The 24,757-nt window shown below is 41.2% G+C and overlaps 1 protein-coding gene across 1 annotated transcript in view; it reads left to right on the top strand.

Annotated features, from left to right (window-relative positions):
* Positions 1-24,757, top strand: part of LOC126088343 (Down syndrome cell adhesion molecule-like protein Dscam2) — an 802,978-nt gene that overhangs the window by 543,720 nt on the left and 234,501 nt on the right. The gene's annotated exons all lie outside the window — the stretch shown is intronic.

Raw genomic sequence — 24,757 nt, 5'->3', positions numbered from 1 at the left:
CCCCCCCCCTCCCACCAAAAAAAAAGAAGTAGCAGAAAGGCATGAATATGCCACATGCACCAAAAGAAACCTTTAAAAAGATATCGAGGAATTGACATTAGTGTAGATGGGAGACAGACACAAGCTTATACAGATACTCATCAACCTGTCTGAACATACTAAATTTGTTATAGCTAATGTGCGGTAGTTTTAAGACATACTTAAAGAGCCTTCTCATGTTAATGTTTTAGGTTAGTTTATAGTTAGTATTATCACTGTAATAGTCTTTCAAAGTGTAAAGTTGTTTCATTGCACAGCACATGAAATAAGTTAAATGTATATCTCTGACTTCTTTCCACTTACTGGAGACGACTTTCGACGGAGTCCGTGGAATATGACTAATGCAATATATTTTAATCCGTTAACCACATTCACTACATTTTCTTGCACTTCTTCCATGCTTGGATTCATTCTGGCAACTGTTTCTGAGTGTTACAACTTTCAGAAACTTTGATCATCCTGCAGATTATACTTTCTGTTCATGCGCGCCATGGCGATAAAACTGGACGATCTACGATGTCTCTTCTTTTGTGGAATGAGGTAAATTCCGAGAGCGCCGAATCCCAGCTGTCCCTAACTTCGCCCAGAAACTGCTTTTTACATCAATAGAAAGACGATCTTTATCTCCCGTTCGGACAAGCCTCTCTAGAATCTGTAGATAGTAGCGACAGCGAATGGTAGCGTAGTGGTTAGCACACTGTAATCGCATTCAGGAGGACGAAGGTTCAAACCCACGTCCGGCCATCCTTATTTAGGTTTTCTGTGATTTCACTAAATCGCTTAAGGCAAATGCCTGGATGGTTCCTTCGAAAGGGTAGAGCTGATTTCCCTAGCCCGACCTTCTGCTCCGTCTTCAATGGCCTCATTGTCGACGGGACGTTAAAGACTAATCTCCTTCTCCTCCTCCGAATGGCAAGAAGCCATCTTGCCTTGTATCTCCATTATCGTCGTACATCGGCCACTTTAGTGCTTGCTTGTTGGTTTTTTGATTGCATTGGTGGGGAGTAAAACTCCCAAACCACATGTTAGTCTGAGAAACGATCGATAAGGAAACCCACTTCGTTCACCGCATATACTTCCGTTACACCAGGACTATGTTGCTGTTTCACATTTCGCCAACATTTTAAAGCAGACTGAATTAAAAATTTTGTTGTTGCGATATGTTCCTGTCCTGTGTTGGCCTTCCTCTACCACCCCCCCCCCCTATCAACCCCTCAGGACAGGTGAAACAACACGTTATGCAACATATTTAATAAATACTTTATCTCTCCACCAGACAGTCTAGTACACGCGATAGATGTGCATGAACAGATACCTACACTGTTCCTTCATTTCTCAACAAAGTCTTCTGAAACTACACCATCTTTATGATTTTGGAATCTCTATCTCATCATGACGTAATGCAGCTGGTGTCTTCTCTTGCACACGTTCTTTATCCTCCCCCATTCCTACAATGAAACCCATATAACCCCATCTCCCTTCATATTGCACGAGTTATCTCTCTCTTCCTCTTTTGCTGGTGGTATCTGCATGTATACCTGAGATATTGCTGTTGGTTTACTGTAGATTCTGATGAGAATATTCCTTATAACTGAACTGTTTACAGTAACTTGCTCTTTTCCTCTCCTGCCTATTCATAAAAAATCCTACTCCCATTATACGAGGGGTGTTCAGTAAGTAATGCAACTGCAGTTCGCCGCTGTACCCCCGAGGAGTCTCCCGCAGTCGGAGACGAAACGTCAGGGGAGAGTTTTATACTTTGACCACGGCCTATCAGCCCGGAAGTTTTAAGTGAAGAGTTTGATTACTCTTTCGTTCGCCATCTTTATTTTTTTCACAAGTGGATTAATATCCTACACGTCCATTGACAGTAATTTTTTTCTTTTCGTGCAGCTTGTGGGCTCGTAGTGGAGGGTATACAGGGTGGTCCATTGATAGTGACTGGGCCAAATATCTCACGAAATAAGCATCAAACGAAAAAACTACAAAGAACGAAACTCGTCTAGCTTGAAGGGGGAAACCACATGGCACTATGTTTGGCCCACTAGATGGCGCTGCCATATGTCAAACGGAGATCAACTGCGTTTTTTTTTAATAGGAACCCCCATTTTTTTATTACATATTCGTGTAGTACGTAAAGAAATATGAATGTTTTAGTTAGACCACTTTTTTCGCTTTGTGATAGATGGTGCTGTAATAGTCACGAACGTATAAGTACGTGGTATCACGTAACATTCCGCCAGTGCGGACGGTATTTGCTTCGTGATACATTACCCATGTTAAAATAGACCGTTTACCAATTGCGGAAAAGGTAAATATCGTGTTGATGTATGGCTATTGTGATCAAAATGCCCAACGGGCGTGTGCTATGTATGCTGCTCGGTATCCTGGACGGCATCATCCAAGTGCTGGACCGTTCTTCGGATAGTTACGTTATTTAAGGAAACAGGAAGTGTTCGGCCACATGTGAAACGTTAACCACGACCTGCAACAAATGATGATGCCCAAATAGGTGTTTTAGCTGCTGTCACGGCTAATCCGCACATCAGTAGCAGACAAACTGCGCGAGAATCGGTATCTCAAAAACGTCGGTGTTGACAATGCTGCATCAACATCGATTGCACCCGTATCATATTTCTGTGCGCCAGGAATTGCATGGCGACGACTTTGAACTTCGTGTACAGTTCTGCCACTGGGCATAAGAGAAATTACGGGACGATGACAGATTTTTTGCACGCGTTCTATTTAGCGACGAAGCTCCATTCACCAACAGCGGTAACGTAAACCGGCATAATATGCACTATTTGGCAACGGAAAATCCACGATGGCTTCGACAAGTGGAACATCAGCGACCTTGGCGAGTTAATGTATGGTGCGGCATTATGGGAGGAAGGATAATTGGCCCCCATTTTATCGATGGCAATCTAAATGGTGCAATGTATGCTGATTTCCTACGTTATGTTCTACCGATGTTACTACAAGATGTTTCACTGCATGACAGAATGCGATGTACTTCCAACATGATGGATGTCCGGCACATAGCTCGCGTGCGGTTGAAGCGGTGTTGAATAACCTACTCCATGACAAGTGGATTGGTCCGCACGTTCATCGGATCTGACGTCCCCGGATTTCTTACTGTGGGGAAAGTTGAAGGATATTTGCTATCGTGATCCACCGACAACGCCTGACAACATGCGTCAGCGCATTGTCAGTGCATGTGCGAACATTACGGAAGGCGAACTACTCGCTGTTGAGAGGAATGTCGTTACACGTATTGCCAAATGCATTGAGGTTGACGGACATCATTTTGATCATTTATTGCACTAATGTGGTATTTACAGGTAATCACGTTGTAACAGCATGCGTTCTCAGAAATGATAAGTTCACAAAGGTACATGTGTCACATTGGAACAACCAAAGTAAAATGTTCAAACGTACCTACGTTCTGTATTTTAATTTAAAAAAACCTACCTGTTACCAACTGTTCGTCTAAAATTGTTAGCCATATGTTTGTGACTATTACAGCGCCATCTATTACAAAGCGAAAAAAGTGGTCCAAATAAAACATTCATATTTCTTTACGTACTACACGAATAAGTAATAAAAATGGGGGTTCCTATTTTAAAAAGGGGCCAACCGTAGCGCCATCTGGTTTCCCCCTTCAAGCTAGACAAGTTTCGTTCTTTGTAGATTTTTTTCGTTTGACCCTTATTTTGTGAGATATTTGGCCCGGTCACGATCAATGGACCACCCCTGTATAGCACCATGATCGTAAATGCATGGTCACTTTCAAATGAATGTTATGTATAGCGTTCATATTGCGCCTGACAAAAAAGGCATTTTTCAGTGGATAAAACGATTATTTGTATTTTATTATTTTAGAAACCATTATTTGTTTGTTAAACAAAATGTTTCTACCATTTGTTACACATTTTGATATTCCAACAAAATGTTGTCTGCTGTAAAACTGTATAAAGAGAGTATCTAATGTTTGCAAGGGATTATAGTACATTTTTTATTATCCATGCATTTCTGATCCTGAGAGTATGTACTAGAAAATTTCGGAATAATAATAACCTAATTAAAAATGTAGGTACTGGTACTTAATTTTGGTTTCTCTTAGATGCATGATAGTACAACCAAATTTTAAACTCACTTAACACGCCCAACAAAGATCAAAGTAAAAATCACATTAATTACGCAGTATTTCTAATCGAGTTTTATTAAAGTGAAATGACATGAAGACTAAACTGAATGCAGGCCTACTCTAGAGTGCATGTGCACGCGGACTGTTTGTCTTTTTTTCCCCCGTTCTGATTCCTCCCCAAACGGACGTCGAGGGGAACTGGAAGTCTTGCAGTCTCCTAACAAGTTACAATTTATAATGTAATTTTACGACTATAACGTTCAAATTTGTGCTCTCATTGCTGTTTTCAATGGGTGTGTTTTTTCCTTTGCGAAAGAAATAATCAGATAATTTCACTGTTGTTCAGATCTGTTATTTATGTTTTGCGCCGAAGCCACCAGTTGGGTTTTTTCTATGGTTCGTTCCGGCGTATAAAGTTTAGATGACTCTAGGGTTGATCTTGACATCTACAGCTGATAGAAACCGTTGCTTAAATCAGATGACTAATTCATGTAATTGAATTTTCATATTAATGAAATAAATTTTATAATAATTTTGTATAAACTTTCAGAAAGTAGTTTTTAGAATATGATACTTTAGTTGAAAAACTGCCAAATCATTGCTAAGCTTATCTTCCCTCTCTTAAAAATTCTTCACTATGAGGCAGAACAGCCACCAGGAGTAAACTGACTGTGCTGGTATGTGTCGATGTCACTTGTGGGAACATGAACACGTTTTCTTGGATCGAGGTTAACACTAACATACACAGCTAAGACATGTTCACACAATGAAAACTGAAATAGCTTTGTAGTTTAACAACAGAGCAATGGTAGTGTATCTGGCTGTTGTATAATTTCTATACTACCTGAAAATACATTAATATGGACAGACTGCCGTTTCACTACAGTATTTTCTAGACATTTTCTTGACGAATGCTTTTGCAGCCACAGTAAATTGTTTAAAATAAGTCATCTTTCGCTTCTGGCTATAAAGGTGTATTGCAATGTGCTATCTGTCGATTTCGATTATCACATTATTTTCAGTTGAGTGCCTTGTATGCACTGAACATACATGTTGCAGACGGCATTGCCTGATACCATAGTTTACCGGGTTCAGCTCGACACACGCGGGCCGAAAACTTTTGACTTCTGACGACTAAGGTGTACGGCAAGAACGCTCATGCGGGAAGCGTGCAGAAAAAATGGAATAGGTACCGTACTTCCTATACTTGTCTTTTCAGACACCAGTTTTCAGTTTTGCTGCTCCCCGGTATTGTGGAAAACAAAAAATGGCACATGAGACTGTTTACAGAAGATGCTACTGTATGTAGAGAACTCACATTTATATTAAATTGAACCGAAATGCAGGAAAGCCAGCAGAGGGTGGGTGCTTGGTCAAGAAATGGCAGTTGACCCTTAGTGTAAATAAAATTAATTTTAACTTACTGTGCATCCATAAGTGGAAAGCTCCATTACTGTCCGATTAACAAATTAACGAGAAAGCACTGAAAACAGTCATATCTAGTAAATATATGAGAGCGTACATACGAGAATCTCTTCACTAATAACACATGACGCGTATCGGTGAGAAATGTAGTCTGTAAAAGAAAAGGTTTCTTGGTGATCTTTCCACTGGTAAAAAGTTGCTGGTTATTCTCCCTTTAGGTCTCCAGAGGAATGCTGCCAATAGGGCGTGACAAAGAAGAAAGGATTGAAATCCCAAGGAAACGGTAAAATTCTACATTTTGGAACACGGCATGTCAGAAATCTGAAAATGGTACGCAAGCTTGAAAATCTGAAAAGGGAAATACAAAGTCGCATGTACGTACTATGAAATGGAAAGAAAGATTAGTGATCAGATAAGCATTGGGTAATAATGACAGCAGCCATAAGCAGTACGAAGGTCGCTCGAAAAGTAATGCAACAAATTTTTTCTCGGCCAATATCGGTTGAGAAAAGCGGAATTTACTGTGGGACATCGTGCAATGTTCCCGCATCCATCCATATACTGTAGTTTCATGGTGTTCTGACAGATTACGGCGCTATACGTAGCCTTCAAAATACCGTTTGTAATGGACATGCGTGCCAACGATCTTGCCGCGGTGGTAACATCGGTTCCCGTCAGATCACGAAAGTTAAGCACTGTCGGGTACTTGGATGGGTGACCATCTGGTCTGCCGAGCACTATTGGCAAGCAGGGTGCACTCTGCCCTTGTGAGGCAAACTGAGGTGCTACTTGACTGAGAAGTAGCGCCTTCGGTCTCGTAAATTGGCATGCGGTCAGGAGAGTGGTGTGCTGACCACATGCCCCTCCATATCCGCATCCAGTGACGCCTGTGGACTGAGGATGACACGGCGGCCGGTCGGTACCGTTGGGCCTTCCAAGGCCAGTTCAGGCAGAGTTTAGTTTAGTTTTAACGGAGGTGCGTTCCAAGCAGAGAGGTTTCATATAGTTTCCATTGGCGAGTGGAAAACCAGATATATTCTAGACGCTTGCAGGAAGTCTACAGAGACCTACCAATAAACAAAAGCACAGATAGTCGGATCTGTCATATTCGCAATGAGGTTTCCCAAACCCGTCTGATCTCCCGCGTGATGGCTGGCCGGACACAGTTGTGGCTCGTGCAATGTTGGAACATGGGGACACTCTTATTTTAGGTTATCAATGAATCACAATCCATACCTCGCTGCTCAACTGTACGTCTCTGCTGGTAGTGCTGACACGCTTGTCCACCAGTTGGGGTACTCAAAAGGGTGTGCCTGCTGGGTTCCTCACTGCCTAACGAAAGACCACTAAGAGCAACGAAGGACCGTCTGTGCGGAATCGCTTACACTTTATGAGGCTGATCGTGACAATTTTTTGTATAACATCGTCACAGCCGATGAAACATAGGCGCATCACTTCGAACCGAAAACAAAATGGCTATCCACGGAATGGCGCCACACCACCTCTCCTCCGAAGAAAAAGTTAAAGGCTGTACCCTGAGGCGGTAAAGTCATGGCGACAGTCTTCTGGGGCTCTGAAGGGGTTATTCTGTTTGATGTTCTCCGTTATAGTGCAACGATCAACTCTGAAGCGTATTCTGTTACCCTCAGGATACTGAAAAAACGATCTCAGCGTGTTTGTCGCCACAAAAATGAAATAAATTTCTCCTTCTCCATGACAACGCAAGACGTCACACAAGCCTGTGCACGCTAGGGGACCTCACAAAACTTCATTGGACTGTTCTTCCTCATCTGCCCTACAGCCTGGATCCCGCACCTTCTGACCTCCCTGTGTCTGATCCCGTGAAGGATGCAATATGCAGGAAGCAGAATGTGGATGATGAGGAGGTTATTGATGCAGTAAGACGTTGCCTCTGACATCGACCAGTAGAGTGGTACCATGCGGGTATACAGGTCCTCCCAGTAAGGTGATGTAAGGACGTCACCGTGAACGGAAACTATGTTGAAAAATAAGATATTTTTGGTAAAAGAGTGGGGGATAATATGGTGTATTGGAATCTTGAATAAATCCAATCTGCTTTCAGGAAAAGACAATACCGGCCGTGAAAGCTTACATTGTATGACTAATCAAACTATTGAATCTGGCTCCGGCGAACAGATAATTATTGATGTTGAGACTACAAACAGGTGAAAAGATGTGATTTTAATGAAGACTTCGCCATAACTGACACTAAAAAATGATGATGAAGTTAGTAATAATGAGGAAATGCTGATGCGTGTAACTTCCATTCCTCTTCATTCAGTGATGTTGCACATTGGCCAGTACTGAAACATCCCCTTAGAAAAATTTAAGAATTACTGTGCTTGGATACCTCTTACGTTATTTGATTTTCAAACAGCTGAGCAGAACTGAACGTACTCAGACATTTCGCTCTTTACTTATCCTGGTCAACACTAAACTGACACACAATATTTTTAGCGCAACACAATCTGACTTTCAATAATCCCTACAAAAGAATGGCACTGACTAACAATAACCTATACCTTTCATGAATCACTTACAAAAATCTTTGTTACTCGAACTAACTACTGCAATACAGCGAGCTCCAATACTGCCAGCTAAATAGAAGCTTCTAACTACTGAAGTCACTAACTACTGATAGGCATACTTAGCAAATGAAAGATTTTTATAGAGAACAAACAATGTATTTACCTTAATAGTGTTGAAAAATCATTATATATATATATATATATATATATATATATATATAAACAAAGATGATGTGACTTACCAAATGAAAGTGCTGGCAGGTCGACAGACACACAGACGAACACAAACATACACACAATGTATGTGTGTGTGTGTGTGTGTGTGTGTGTGTGTGTGTATGTGTGTGTGTGTATGTTTGTGTTCGTTTGTGTGTCTGTCGACCTGCCAGCACTTTCATTTGGTAAGTCACATCATCTTTGTTTTTAGATATAATTTTCCTACGTGGAATATTTCCTTCTATTATTCTATTATAAGTATATATATATATATATATATATATATATATATATATATATATATATATATATACTCCTGGAAATGGAAAAAAGAACACATTGACACCGGTGTGTCAGACCCACCATACTTGCTCCGGACACTGCGAGAGGGCTGTACAAGCAATGATCACACGCACGGCACAGCGGACACACCACGAACCGCGGTGTTGGCCGTCGAATGGCGCTAGCTGCGCAGCATTTGTGCACCGCCACCGTCAGTGTCAGCCAGTTTGCCATGGCATACGGAGCTCCATCGCAGTCTTTAACACTGGTAGCATGCCGCGACAGCGTGGACGTGAACCGTATGTGCAGTTGACGGACTTTGAGCGAGGGCGTATAGTGGGCATGCGGAAGGCCGGGTGGACGTACCGTCGAATTGCTCAACACGCGAGGCGTGAGGTCTCCACAGTACATCGATGTTGTCGCCAGTGGTCGGCAGAAGGTGCACGTGCCCGTCGACCTGGGACCGGACCGCAGCGACGCACGGATGCACGCCAAGACCGTAGGATCCTACGCAGTGCCGTAGGGGACCGCACCGCCACTTCCCAGCAAATTAGGGACACTGTTGCTCCTGGGGTATCGGCGAGGACCATTACAACCGTCTCCATGAAGCTGGGCTACGGTCCCGCACACCGTTAGGCCGTCTTCCGCTCACGCCCCAACATCGTGCAGCCCGCCTCCAGTGGTGTCGCGACAGGCGTGAATGGAGGGACGAATGGAGACGTGTTGTCTTCAGCGATGAGAGTCGCTTCTGCCTTGGTGCCAATGATGGTCGTATGCATGTTTGGCGCCATGCAGGTGAGCGCCACAATCAGGACTGCATACGACCAAGGCACACAGGGCCAACACCCGGCATCATGGTGTGGGGAGCAATCTCCTACACTGGCCGTACACCACTGATGATCGTCGAGGGGACACTGAATTGTGCACGGTACATCCAAACCGTCATTGAACCCATCGTTCTACCATTCCTAGACCGGCAAGGGAACTTGCTGTTCCAACAGGACAATGCACGTCCGCATGTATCCCGTGCCACCCAACGTGCTCTAGAAGGTGTAAGTCAACTACCCTGGCCAGCAAGATCTCCGGATCTGTCCCCCATTGAGCATGTTTGGGACTGGATGAAGCGTCGTCTCACGCGGTCTGCACGTCCAGCACGAACGCTGGTCCAACTGAGGCGCCAGGTGGAAATGGCATGGCAAGCCGTTCCACAGGACTACATCCAGCATCTCTACGATTGTCTCCATGGGAGAATAGCAGCCTGCATTGCTGCGAAAGGTGGATATACACTGTACTAGTGCCGACATTGTGCATGCTCTGTTGCCTGTGTCTATGTGCCTGTGGTTCTGTCAGTGTGATCATGTGATGTATCTGACCCCAGGGTTGTGTCAATAAAGTTTCCCCTTCCTGGGACAATGTATTCACGGTGTTCTTATTTCAATTTCCAGGAGTGTATATACCTAAAAACAAAGATGATGTGACTTACCAAATGAAAGTGCTGGCAGGTCGACAGACACACAATTGGAATGTTTCCTTATATATATATATATATATATATATATATATATATATATATATATATAAAGATGATGAGACTTACCAAAAAAAAGCGTTGGCAGGTCGATAGACACACAAACAAACACAAAAATACACACAAAATCTAGCTTTCGCAACCAACGGTTGCCTCGTCAGGAAAGAGGGAAGGAGAAGGAAAGACAAAAGGATTTGGGTTTTAAGGGAGAGGGTAAGGAGTCATTCCAATCCCGGGAGTGGAAAGACTTACCTTAGGGGGAAAAAAATGTCTGCTTGTGTCTGTGTATATGCAGATGTCTGCTTGTGTCTTGTATGTGTGGATGGATATGTGTGTGTGTGCGATTGTATACCTGTCTTTTTTTCCCCCTAAGGTAAGTCTTTCCGCTCCCGGGATTGGAATGACTCCTTACCCTCTCCCTTAAAACCCATATCCTTTTGTCTTTCCTTCTCCTTCCCTCTTTCCTGACGAGGCAACCGTTGGTTGCGAAAGCTAGATTTTGTGTGTATGTTTGTGTTTGTTTGTGTGTCTATCGACCTGCCAGCGCTTTTGTTTGGTAAGTCTCATCATCTTTCTTTTTAAATATATTTTTCCCACGTGGAATGTTTCCCTCTATTATATATATATATATATATATATATATATATATATATAGCAGTTCATGGCATCTAGTCTTACAAATTGATTGTCTCTGATGGACACAACGTCCAGATCATCCGCTCTCAAAACTCCACCATCTCTCTCCCCACATCCACCACTGCTGGCAGCTCACCTCCAACTGCGCAACGCTATGCGCTGTTCACATCCAACTGCCCAACACTACAATAGCAAATATTCCAACAATGCAAACCAGCCACAGACTTCACACAGCACAGTCAGTGGTTTTCGTATAGAGTGCTACATGGCGTTACCAACATAAAAACCTAAACAGCCTACTTACAGTACCTGTTCCAGAGCATAGGTCTATCAGAATTGTGACTACTGAAGAGAGTAGTGAAGTATATCAAAACAATATGGGACCTTTTGAATCTATAGAAAGACCAGGTGAACACACTAAAGGGCTACATCGTTTAATTTTATCGCGGTTTTTGCCCATACTTGAACGACTAAATATTTAAGGAAATGGATGTTATATTCACAGTCAACAAAGAAAACGTACTGTATTTGATGCTGATAATGTGTCTCTGAAGGCGACATCAACAAAAATAAATTTATTTCTGGCATCCGTCAGCGGTGGAAATTGAATCCAAAGATATCAAAGCATGAATCATCACCTGAAACAAAACTTTCTACCGGCTTGAGACTTAATGAAACCATTGACAAAAATAATCAGAAGATTGTTAATGGTGAGAAGAAGGAAAGAAGATACATTTTACATTGCCTTTTAAATATTACATTATTTTTATCCCAGAAAAACCTTGCTTTCTGATGTCATCCTGAAGATGTTTCATCAAAAAACAGAGGAAGTTTCTTAGAAAGGATGTAGTTGATGGCAAAATATGATCCAGTACTGACAGGGTGTTGTAGTTGCATAGGCTCCGCGGCCAGTCAGTCGACATAAAATTTTTCTGGGTAGGGTACTGTAATGTAAATTTTCTCCAGCAGCAGTAGTTTTGCATTATGACGCGGTACCCAACCCAGAAAACTTTCATGTCGGCTTACAGGGCGTTGTTTAAAAATTGAAGAGTCTGCTTGTGGGTCCAAGAGAGTATCTTCTTATTTGTCAAAAGGGATACAAAATGAATTTTTCATTTTGCGCAAACATCTTAAGGAAAAAATATTGCAGGTATAAAAAGGGCTAAATATTATGGAATGATTTTTGGCAGCACTCCCGATGAAAGCAGAACTGATCGAACAACTTAGATAATTATATACGTCCATATAGAAAACAACTACGTGGAAATTCAAAAATTTCTTCTTTAGGTTTTTTATACCACAAAAGACTGCAGAGGATATGTCAAAGGATATTTGGTAGCAGCTGGAAGGAGATGGCCTGGGAATTGTGTTGCGCAGTACTCAAGGTTATGATAATGCCGCGTCAATGTCAGGTGTACATTGAAGAGTACAACGAAAAATTAGAGCAGTCAGTCCAAAAGCTCTGTTCAGTCTTTCTGCAGTTCATGAATTCTCATGTTTTCCCTCTTAGCATCTACCGTTTTGGAACTGTAGAGCAGTTACATTTGTTCTACTCGCCTTCTGCATACTGATGGTGATTACTTTTAAAACAAGAAATTGTGAAATGGTTGTCTGATATTCAATGGATCGCTCATTACAATTCAGTTAAAGACTAAAAGAAACCCTGGAAACAATTGTGATTACTCTGGAAGATATGCGAAATTTGTCCGAAGCAAACATTGATACTAAATCTGCTGCAAGCTTCCTCATTCGAGCTATAAGTTATATGTGATTATACTGAAGGAAGTAAAATTAGTCCACCTTATCTACAGTCTCCAAAAATGACTTTGGATAAAGGACTCAACATATTAAAAACCCTGACTAAGTTTTTAATGACAGAACCAATTACCATCATATACAATGCTTTCACTTTCGGAAACAAAAATTGAAATGATGTGATCATTAACATTGAAATATGAGGAAGAAGGGCAAATAAAATGATGCCGGGTGAACTAGCCCATAGTGTTGGATTATCAATTCAAGAAAAGTTAGCCACTCAATATTTGAGTGCATATACAAGAATTGTCACGATACACGGCCATGAAGGAAATTACCAAAATTTTCCAAATAGTTGAAACAGAATTTATACATGAAGCTTCCGACGATGCTTTGGCTATAGCACTGGAGAATCTAATAGAAACTGACTACCAGTTTGATACAGAGCACACGCTCCAAGAAATAAAATGGTATCGTAGGCATCAATATGCCACAGATACGAATGTGGACATTGTTGCTAAATGAACAGATCGGGAAATCGGTCTCTCTCTCTCTCTCTCTCTCTCTCTCTCTCTCTCTCTCTCTCTCTCTCTCTCTTGGAACTGTGGAGCAGTTACATTTGTTCTACTCGCTTTCTGCATGTTGATGGAACCTTATCTACAATCTCCAAAAATGACTTTGGATAAAGGACTCAACATATTAAAAACCCACGTCAATGTCAGGTGTACATTGAAGAGTACAACGAAAAATTAGAGCAGTCAGTCCAAAAGCTCTGTTCAGTCTTTCTGCAGTTCAAGAATTCTCATGTTTTCCCTCTTAGCATCACCCGTTTTGGAACTGTAGAGCAGTTACATTCATTCTACTCACCTTCTCCATATTGATGGTGATTACTTCAGAATTTATACATGAAGCTTCCGACAATGCTTTGGCTATAGCGCTGGAGAATCTAATAGAAACTGACTACGAGTTTGATACGGAGCACACGCTTCAAGAAATATAATGGTATTGTAGGTATCAATATGCCACAGATATGAGTGTGGACATTGTTGCTAAATGCACAGACTGGGAAATCCTCTCTCTCTCTCTCTCTCTCTCTCTCTCTCTCTCTCTCTCTCTCTCTTGGAACTGTAGAGCAGTTACATTCATTCTACTTGCCTTCATTTTAATTTCTGACTTTCCCGATGGATTTTTCAAAAACTTTATTTCATACAAACCTTGTCCTGATAATAACCTCCTGTCTCCATGTCTGTGTACTTAACCTCCTCCTTCCTCTCTCTGTCAATCACCCCCTTCCCCCTCTCAGTGTCCTTAACCATCTGAAAGTTCAGTAGAGTATCGTTAAAAAATTTGAAGTTAATCTGTCAAGATCTTTTCGTGAGTTTTGGTGACAGCGTTTCCTCTTTATATACAATATATGTATTTATGTATATAATATATTTGAAAAATAGCCTATGTCTGTCTGAATGTCCTTTAGAGTATTGTGTAAAAACTGAAAGTAAATCGGTCAAGAACTTTTTGAGATTTGTGGTGACTATGCATCCATTTATATATTACGTATAAATGTATACATTATATATATTATAAAACTATACACCTTGTGTCCTTCTGAACGTTCATTGGAGTGTCGTGTAAAAATTTATGCTAAATCGGTCAAGTACTTTTCAAAATTTTTGATAATGACGTTTCCACTTTACATATTTTATATAGATTTATACAGGGTGTTACAAAAAGGTGCGGCCAAACTTTCAGGAAACATTCCTCACACACAAAGAAAGAAAATATGTTATGTGGACATGTGTCCGGAAACGCTTAATTTCCATGTTAGAGCTCATTTTATCACTTCTCTTCAAATCACATTAATCATGGAATGGAAACACACAGCAACAGAACGTACCAGCGTGACTTCAAAATGTCCTCCGTTAGCGAGGATACATCCATCCACCCTCCGTCACATGGAATCCCTGATGCGCTGATGCAGCCCTGGATAATGGCGTATTGTATCACAGCCATCCACAATACGAGCACGTAGAGCTCTACATTTGGTACCGGGGTTGCGTAGACAAGAGCTTTCAAATGCCCCCATAAATGAAAGTCAAGAGGGTTGAAGTCAGGAGAGCGTGGAGGCCATGGAATTGGTCCGCCTTTACCGCTCCATCGGTCACCGAATCTGTTGTTGAGAAGCGTACGAACACTTCGACAAATGTGCAGGAGCTCCATCGTGCATGAACCACATGTTGTGTCGTACTTGTAAAGGCACATGTTCTAGCAGCAGAGGTAGAGTATCTCGTATGAAATCATGATAACGTGCTCCATTGAGCATAGGTGGAAGAACATACTGACGAAAATAAAATGAGCTCTAACATGGAAATTAAGCGTTTCCGGACACATGTCCACATAACACCTTTTCTTTATTTCTGTGTGAGGAATGTTTCCTGAAAGTTTGGCTGTACCTTTTTGTAACACCCTGTATATTACATACATAACTTTCAAAGCGATTTTTCGTTGTGAAAACTTGTCACAGCAGAACTGTCAAACTGAATGCAATTTTTTTGTAATTTTGTTTACCGAATGTACCATTACCATTCACAGTTACGAACACAACGGGAAAATCAGCCATATCGGTCGAGTCGTTCTCAAGTGGTGATCTTTCACAATTCATTTTAATTTCTGACTTCCCCGGTGGATTTTTCAAAAGCTTTATTTCATACAAACCTTGACCTGATAATAACGAACACAACAAAGAAGAAAACAAAGAGATTGGTCAAGCTGTTCTCAGGTGATAATCTTTCATATGTGCGGCAATTGATTTTTATTCAAATAGATGGGACTTCAGTGACTGATTACCCTGTATATCACTTACAATGCTATACTTCGCCCATGATAATATCAGATAATGAAAAGACTAAAGAAGCTCTTTGGTTTAGGTTTATTCAACAGTGAGCTAATGGAAATGCAGTAAGTGGCCTGATGATTCAGAAGAAGACACATTTATTTCGAAAACGGCTGGATCGGTAGGGGTTCACCAACTCAAAATCTGCGGTGAAAAGTTATTCGCTGACAGTGGAAAAAAAAAAAATTGCGAAAATCTGTCACTAGATCAAATGCAGTTACAGAATGCTTCTGATTAATACGCTAGCCTCTACGAATGAAGCTTCCACTCCAGGTTATAAGAAATCAAAAGACAGAGTAAAGCTTCAAGCTTGCAGTCAGCACCTCAGGAGATCATAAACTGTCTCTTTTGTTTATTGGTAAGTCTGCCAAGAGCATTCCAAAATATACAGATGTCAGGCTTACTAACTTTGTATAAAAATCAAAAAAGTGTGTGGATGGACATCTCGAGTTTTGAGGGGCAGTTTTTTTGGCACATTTGTCCCAGAAACAAGATAAATACTGCTTGACAAGCAACCAATTACCACTGAAGGCAGTACTTAACAATGCACCATACCACCCCAAAGCTGAATAATTTCATAGTGGAGACATTTATGCAATTTTTTTAACTCTCATTACTACCAGCCTTATGCAACCAATGGGCTAAGGAATGCTGATATGTCTAAAAAATGTATTGATGTAAGTTGTTGCAATCTCTTCTGCACACTATAGAAAATGAACCCCAACTGTCCAGTCAACAAAGGAAAACTAAGAGATTTTGTGCGGTGGTAGGAGGGAGTGTCACAAATAACATGAAAAATACCCAATGGCGGTATGTGAGCAGGAGGTTTGGGAGGCAGGAGGGGACTTTAGGCACTTTTTTGGATTTTTCTTGAATATCTCAATTACTGTAGTTTCTCATGAAAATGTTTTCCAATATAAAATTAAACTGTATTAAATTCCCTATGAAAAAGATCTTATTAATTTTGTTCTTTAGGAATAATAATTTCTCCATTGCACGGGATGCAAAAATCGAAGTTATTAAAACATTGTAAAAGGGTGGAAGGGGTGGGTACAGGGTATCAACATGAGGATCTGGTCTGGCACTTCCCTCCTTCATAGATCTGCAAACTGAAGAGTGAGAAGGTACTTCTCCATTCTACCTACCCCACTACATCACAGGAAACAACTACAGGGTGTTTCACAAAGTTACACCAACTCTCAACAGTGCACTTAAGAATCTTTGGCGACACAGTGTCAAATATCCCTGGAGAAGAGAGAAGGGGGTCAGATATGAATTACTAATAATACTAAAGCACATGGACAGAATCTATGTAAATCTGTGCACACTCTTCTACACTATTATAGTGGAAATCAATCCTTAGTCATTCCATATGGCAGTCATAGCATTGTTCCAGGAAAGTCAACTTTCCCCACTGCAAGTGCCACATTTCCTGTTCTATTCTCTTATGTGAATAGACAAAATGATTTCACTGAGCGCATGTTTATATAGTGTTTATTTTCAGTTTATTAAATGACTACCTATTTGCAGCTGTTATGTGAGCTTTGATGTAAAATATGTTCCCATAAACAGTTGCTGGAAATTGCCTAATTTGTTAGTGAAATGTTGTCAGTAACCTCTTTAGCATGGGGGAGAAAGGGACTGGATTGTTAAATGTGACGTCTTGCTGCTGTCTATCATTGACAGTGTATCTTACAGCCATGCAGTTGTGTTGTAGTAAATTAATGAATGACCAGAAAGTTACTGAAGTACTCACAGTATTAATTGTAGTACTGGTAGACTACATAAATCTCTTCCATTCAGGAACTGCTAATACTTGAAGCCAGCCGCAGTGGTCTAGCGGTTCTAGGCGCTCAGTCCGGAACCGTGCGACTGCTACGGTCACAGGTTCGAATCCTGCCTCGGGCATGGATGTGTGTGATGTCCTTAGGTTAGTTAGGTTTAAGTAGTTCTAAGTTCTAGGGGACTGATGACCACAGATGTTGAGTCCCATAGTGCTCAGAGCCAATACTTGTAGAGTGGGCTGCCTTGAGTAAGCCACGTCTACAGCCTATATTCCAAGGTGGTTGTGAATACATCTGATGGAATTGGACTGAGAATGTTCAGATCTAGGACAGCAATCTGCTGTAATGCATTGCTTCACTTATGCTGAAACATCTGAAGTTCCATAACACCTATGAGACCCGTTTAGGTGGCAGAGACAATTTAAGCCTCTGGGTCACTTCAGATGTTGGAATGATGCATTTGATACCCCTCATACTGTGAAAATTACTGCAACCAGTTACAGTGTAGAAAACGAAATACATATCACGGCATGGAACAATTGGGACAGGCTCTTCAGTGTGGTAGGCAGTTGAAAGCTCCAGCTGTTGAACTTTTTTTTATAAGAGCTTACATAACAACTGCAGATGGGTCTTCATTTAATAAACTGAAAAAATCCTCCACTATATAAACACAAGCTCAGTGAAGCAATTTTGTCTACTCAGTTAAGAGAAGTGGACAGGAAATGCTGGGAATGTATATGAAACGCGGGACTTAGGGAAAGCAGGAAAGATGTGGATGGGGCCTAATGAGTTACTGTTGGTTGCACAGAAAACACGTACACATTATTTTTAAAAACAAAACTCTCAAAAATCATTTTTAAAGATTTTACTACACTGGTGGCTGAAAGCCTTATTACAAGAATTGCAAGCTATTGTTGGCTGAAGGCCACAAGCAATGTTACACACAATCAACAGCTGAAGGTCTGATTATGAAGGTTAAAAATTATTTGTGGGCTGAAGGCCACAAGCAATTTCAGAATACACAAGGTCTGAAGGCCTGAATTACAAATAAGGTGGACAATTACACTTTATAAATACTAAAACCCTTTCTAGTAATCTTAATAACTTGAAACAAGCCATAGTGATGGCTGAAGGCCTTACTAAAACAGGACTGAAAATTATTTATCAGCTGAAGGCCACAAGCAATGTTACAAACAATTAATGGCTGAAGGCCTGATTAAGAAAGGATTCCAAATTACTGGGGGCTGAAGGCCACAAGCAGTTTTCAGAATACTCAACAGCTGAAGGCCTGAATTACAAGTAAGGAAGGCAGTTGCATGTTAAGATACTACAACCTTTTTAAAAAAAATCTTATCGAACTGTAACAGACTATAGTGATGGCTGCAGGCCTTATTAAGAGAAAATTGAAAATAATTTGTCGACTGAAGGCCACAAGCAGTGTTACACAATTAACGGCTGAAGGCCGTAATTACAAGTGGTGAAGGCAATAACATGTTAAAACATTAGAGTAAATTTTAAACAATTATGACAACTTGCCCAAATAAGATGGAGTGATCCACAGACAGTGCTCCCTGGATCAACCTGAGGAAGGTGAGACAGGCTGTTTAAGCAGTGAGACAGGCAGCTAAGAGTTGTACTCAAGTAACAGGATGTCAACTCACACTAGGGGTAGCTTAACCACCAACCGACCAACTAACCAATCCGCCTAATGTCCGATCACCAGTACAACGACAGAATATTTGTAGGCAAGGGGGAAGAGATGGACAGCACCACATCTTCAGAAACACACCCAAAGCCGAAGGAAACACTAGAACCCAGGTAGACCTCCCAAAGACATATGCACACTACAATTCAAGAGGCTATCGAATTACATGATGTATCAGGCAGCATCAATGCGATGAAGAAAGGTACACCACTGGAAAAGTACGCTAACCTCCAGGGCAGGCAACTGGGACGTTAGCGGCCACAAGGCAGAAAATATAGCTCATTGCACTTCTCTAATAAGAATAATACTAAATCCAGACTAACATCAAGGAGTAGAAGGCAGCTAATAGCTTCCACCAACCAGACAGACTCTACTTGTTGGTTGGTCTCACTGACCCTGGGAGCAGCAACACGCAAACAACAGTGAGACCTCAAACAGTGGAGGTTTCAGTACTGGACACAGTTCACTCAACTTCAAATGTCCTGGGTTCAGTCATTGGCTGTAGCAGTCCTGGCCTGCCCTCACGCTGCAGACCTCTGTGCTGCTCCATCCAAAGCTGAACTACCGACACCAAAACGCAGGCAGCATTTAAATAACTGGACATTAAAAACCACACAAGATATACACAGATTTGTGAAGACAATTCTACACTGTCTCAAACAATACTAAAACCAGTCACTGTGAAACAACACGGACGAATTATTAGTCGGCACACACACAGAGAAGCCATAAGTGGTGGGAAAACCAAGTGCATATCATCCGCTGCAATGACCAACTGAACGACCAACCAATGGTCATCTCCACTCAAGTCAGGCATGGAAAAGATCTCAGTATAAATGGTCAACTAACAACTTATTGCCATGAGGGCACTGCAATGGGTGGACACACACACACACACACAGGTGAAAGTTGCACTACTCGAATATCACGTTACATTCAACTAAACCTCACTGAACCTGGTCCTTGATGTGGTCGTGCACTATTGCGACCACATCCTTCCATCAGACAGTGCATGTGTGTCACCAGCGGTCGGGCAAGTACTGGCTGTCCGGCCGTCACTGCTGCTCTATCGCAACTCAACTCCCCTCAAAACACAACAACCCAGAAATACCAGAGGCCACTCCAAAGATGGTACCACAGGATGCCCTATCAATAAGCACTGTTGTTGCCACTCGTGGACAGACAAGATGAGCAAATATAGTGGCGCCAGTGAATACACTAAGAAAACCAGACACCACTATCGCTATTACAAGATGCCAAGCTATGAAAGGCATCAAAGCAAGCTGCAAACAGCTCAGTATAGTCTATCTGCAATATGAAAAGCAAGCAGTGCTCAAAGTTACCTTTCTTGAAAGAATGCTACAGCCACCATACATGATGGCTAAAAATCAATTTCGCTTCTAGCAGTGTACAATAGTGTGCACAGATTTATGTAGTTTCTTTACATAAGTGTATCTTGTATTAGGATTATTAGTAACTGATATCTGTACTCCATGCAGTGTTAATGCAATTTGTGGCAAACAACACCCCCCCCCACCCCCCCGCACACACACAAACACACACACACACACACACACACACACACACACACACACACACACACACACACACACAGCACAACTGCACATTGCATGAGTCATAAGCTGTGCTGTTGAGAGTTGGCATACCTGGATAGATAGAGTTGGGAAACATTCACTCACGCTTCAGTCTGCAGCCCTATGAATGAGGGAAATGCATGACCACAACCCAACAACCTACCTTTCCTTGCACCACTACCCTCCACCCCCACCCCCTCAACCTCCACCCCATCCACCATTTTACACCCACAGAACACAATTTATCTCTTAATAGCCCTTTACTGCACTTAGACATGCTGCATACATTTAATAATTATTCTTAACCCACTTCATTTAATTGTAAACAGTAACTTTATATCATCAAAACATTATTTTTAATATAAATTTAATGTTGTTGTTGTTGTGGTCTTCAGTCCTGAGACTGGTTTGATGCAGCTCTCCATGCTACTCTATTCTGTGCAAGCTTCTTCATCTCCCAGTACTTACTGCAACCTACATCCTTCTGAATCTGCTTAGTGTATTCATCACTTGGTCTCCCTCTATGATTTTTACCCACCACGCTGCCCTCCAATGCTAAATTTGTGATCCCTTGATGCCTCAGAACATGTCCTACCAAACAGTCTCTTCTTCTTGTCAAGTTGTGCCACAAACTCCTCTTCTCCCTAGTTCTATTCAATACCTCCTATGCTAAATTTGTGATCCCTTGATGCCTCAGAACATGTCCTACCAAACGGTCTCTTCTTCTTGTCAAGTTGTGCCACAAACTCCTCTTCCCCTAGTTCTATTCAATACCTCCTCATTAGTTATGTGATCTACCCATATAATCTTCAGCATTCTTCTGTAGCACCACATTTCAGAACCTTCTATTCTCTTCTTGTCCAAACTATTTATCGTCCATTTTTTCACTTCCATACATAGCTACACTCCATACAAATACTTTCAGAAACGACTTCGTGACACTTAAATCTATACTCAATGTTAACAAATTTCTCTTCTTCAGAAACACTTTCCTTGCCATTGCCAGTCTACATTTTATATCCTCCCTACTTCGACAATCATCAGTTATTTTGATCTCCAAATAGCAAAACTCCTTTACTACTTTAAGTGTATCATTTCCTAATCTAATTCCCTCAGCATCACCCGACTTAATTCAACTACATTCCATTACCTCATTTTGCTTTTGTTGATGTTCATCTTATATCCTCCTTTCAAGACATTGTCCATTCCGTTCAACTGCTCTTCCAAGTCCTTTGCTGTCTCTGACAGAATTACAATGTCATTGGCAAACCTCAAAGTTTTTATTTCTTCTCCATGGATTTTAATACCTTCTCCAAACTTTTCTTTTGTTTCCTTTACTGCTTGCTCAATATACAGATTGAATAACATTGGGGAGAGTCTACAACCCTGTCTCACTCTCTTCCCAACGACTGCTTCCCTTTCATGTCCCTCGACTCTTATAACTGCCATCTGCTTTCTGTAAAAATTGGAAATAGCCTTTCGCTCCCTGTATTTTACCCCTGCCACCTTCAGAATTTGAAAGATATTCCAGTCAACATTGTCAAAATCTTTCTCTAAGTCTACAAATGCTAGAAATGTAGGTTTGCCTTTCCTTAATCTTTCTTCTAAGATAAGTCGTAGCATCAGTATTGCCTCATGTGTTCCAACATTTCTATGGAATCCAAACTGATCTTCCCCGAGGTCGGCTGCTACCAGTTTTTCCATTCATCTGTAAAGAATTCACGTTAGTATTTTGCAGCTGTGACTTATTAAACTGATAGTTTGGTAATTTTCACATCTGTCAACACCTGCTTTCTTTGGGATTGGAATTATTATATTCTTCTTGAAATCTGAGGGTATTTCGCCTGTCTCATACATCTTGCTCACCAGATGGTAGAGTTTTGTCATGACTGGCTCTCCCAAGGCCGTCAGTAGTTCTAATGGAATGTTGTCTACTCCCGGGGCCTTGTTTCAACTCAGGTCTTTCAGTGCTCTGTCAAACTCTTCGCGCAGTATTGTATCTCCCATTTCATCTTCATCTACATCCTCTTCCATTTCCATAATATTGTCCTCAAGTACATTACTCTTGTATAGACCCTCTATATACTCCCTCCACCTTTCTGCTTTCCCTTTTTTGCTTAGAACTGGGTTTCCATCTGAGCTCTTGATATTCATACAAGTGGTTCTCTTTTCTCCAAAGGTCTCTTTAGTTTTCCTGTAGGCAGTATATATCTTACCCCTAGTGAGATAAGCCTCTACATCCTTACATTTGTCCTCTAGCCATCCCTGCTTAGCCATTTTGCACTTCCTATCGATCTCATTTTTGAGACGGTTGTATTCCTTTTTGCCTGCTTCATTTACTTCATTTTTATATTTTCTCCTTTCATCAATTAAATTCAATATTTCTTCTGTTACCCAAGGATTTCTACTAGCCCTCGTCTTTTTACCTACTTGATCCTCTGCTGCCTTCACTACTTCATCCCTCAAAGCTACCCATTCTTCTTCTACTGTATTTCTTTTCCCCATTCCTGCCATTTGTTCCCTTACGCTCTCCCTGAAACTCTGTACAACCTCTGGTTTAGTCAGTTTATCCAGGTCCCATCTCTTTAAATTCCCACCTTTTTGCAGTTTCTTCAGTTTTAATCTACAGTTCATGACCAATAGATTTTGGTCAGAGTCCACATCTGCCCCTGGAAATGTCTTACAATTTAAAACCTAGTTCCTAAATTTCTGTCTTACCATTATATAATCTATCTGATACCTTCTAGTATCTCCAGGATTCTTCCTTGTATACAATCTTCTTTCATGATTCTTGAACCAAGTGTTAGCTATGATTAAGTTATGCTCTGTGCAGAATTCTACTAGACGGCTTCCCCTTTCATTTCTTACCCCCAATCCATATTCACCTACTATGTTTCCTTCTCTCTCTTTTCCTACTCTCGAATTCCAGTCACCTATGACTATTAAATTTTCATCTCCCTTCACTACCTAAATAATTTCTTTTATCTCATCATACATTTCATCAATTTCTTCATCGTCTGCAGAGCTAGTTGGCATATAAACTTGTACTACTGTAGTAGGCATGGGCTTTGTGTCTACCTTGGCCACAATAATGCGTTCACTATGCTGTTTGTAGTAGCTTACCTGCACTCCTTTTTTTTATTCGTTATTAAACTTACTCCTGCATTACCCCTATCTGATTTTGTATTTATAACCCTGTTTTCACCTGACCAGAAGTCTTGTTCCTCCTGCCAGCAAACTTCACTAATTCCCACTGTATCTAACTTTAACCTATCCATTTCCCTTTTTAAATTTTCTAACCTACCTGCCCAAATAAGGGGTCTGACATTCCACGCTCCGATCCGTAGAACGCCAGTTTTCTTTCTCCTGATAATGACGTTCTCTTGAGTAGTCCCCGCACGGAGATCCAAATGGGGGACTATTTTACCTCTGGAATATTTTACCCAAGAGGACGCCATCATCATTTAACCATACAGTAAAGCTGCATGCCCTCGGGAAAGATTACGGCTGTAGTTTCCCCTTGCTTTCAGTCGTTCGCAGTACCAGCATAGCAAGGCCATTTTGGTTAGTGTTACAAGGCCAGATCAGTCAATCATCCAGACTGTAGCCCCTGCAACTACTGAAAAGGCTGCTGCCCCTCATCAGGAACCACACATTTGTCTGGCCTCTAAACAGATACCCTCCATTGTGGTTGCACCTACGGTACAGCCATCTGTACCACTGAGGCACGCAAGCCTCCCCACCAACGGCAAGGTCCATGATTCATGGGGGAGATACGTTTAATATTCTGTGGTTTTTGCTTGCTCTGCAACATGGAAATTATATATCCTAGAGAAAAACTGAGTAGGATCTATTTTGTAGGAAATTTAATGTTGTTTCATGGGAAACATTTTCGCTAGTATCGGTGGTTTTTGAGTTGAAGAAAAACATAACAGTGCTCTTTAAATGCCCTCTCACTACCGCACATTCACACCCTATTTTTAGTACGTTGTTTATGACACTCCTTCCTACCATTATATTAAATTTGTGACTACATTAATTTTTTCACATATTCAGTTTTTTTTTATCTTCAGTATTATGAAAAGGATAGTTACTAATCACCATATAGCAGAGATGTTGAGTTGCAAATAAGCACAACAGAAAGACTGTCACAAAATAAGCTTTCGGCCAACAAGGCTTTTGTCAAAACTGAATGACAGACACACA

Source organism: Schistocerca cancellata, chromosome 6 (assembly GCF_023864275.1).
Source record: "Schistocerca cancellata isolate TAMUIC-IGC-003103 chromosome 6, iqSchCanc2.1, whole genome shotgun sequence".
Classification (NCBI taxonomy): Eukaryota; Metazoa; Arthropoda; class Insecta; order Orthoptera; family Acrididae; genus Schistocerca; species Schistocerca cancellata.
This window is presented reverse-complemented; position numbering and strand designations above follow the sequence as displayed.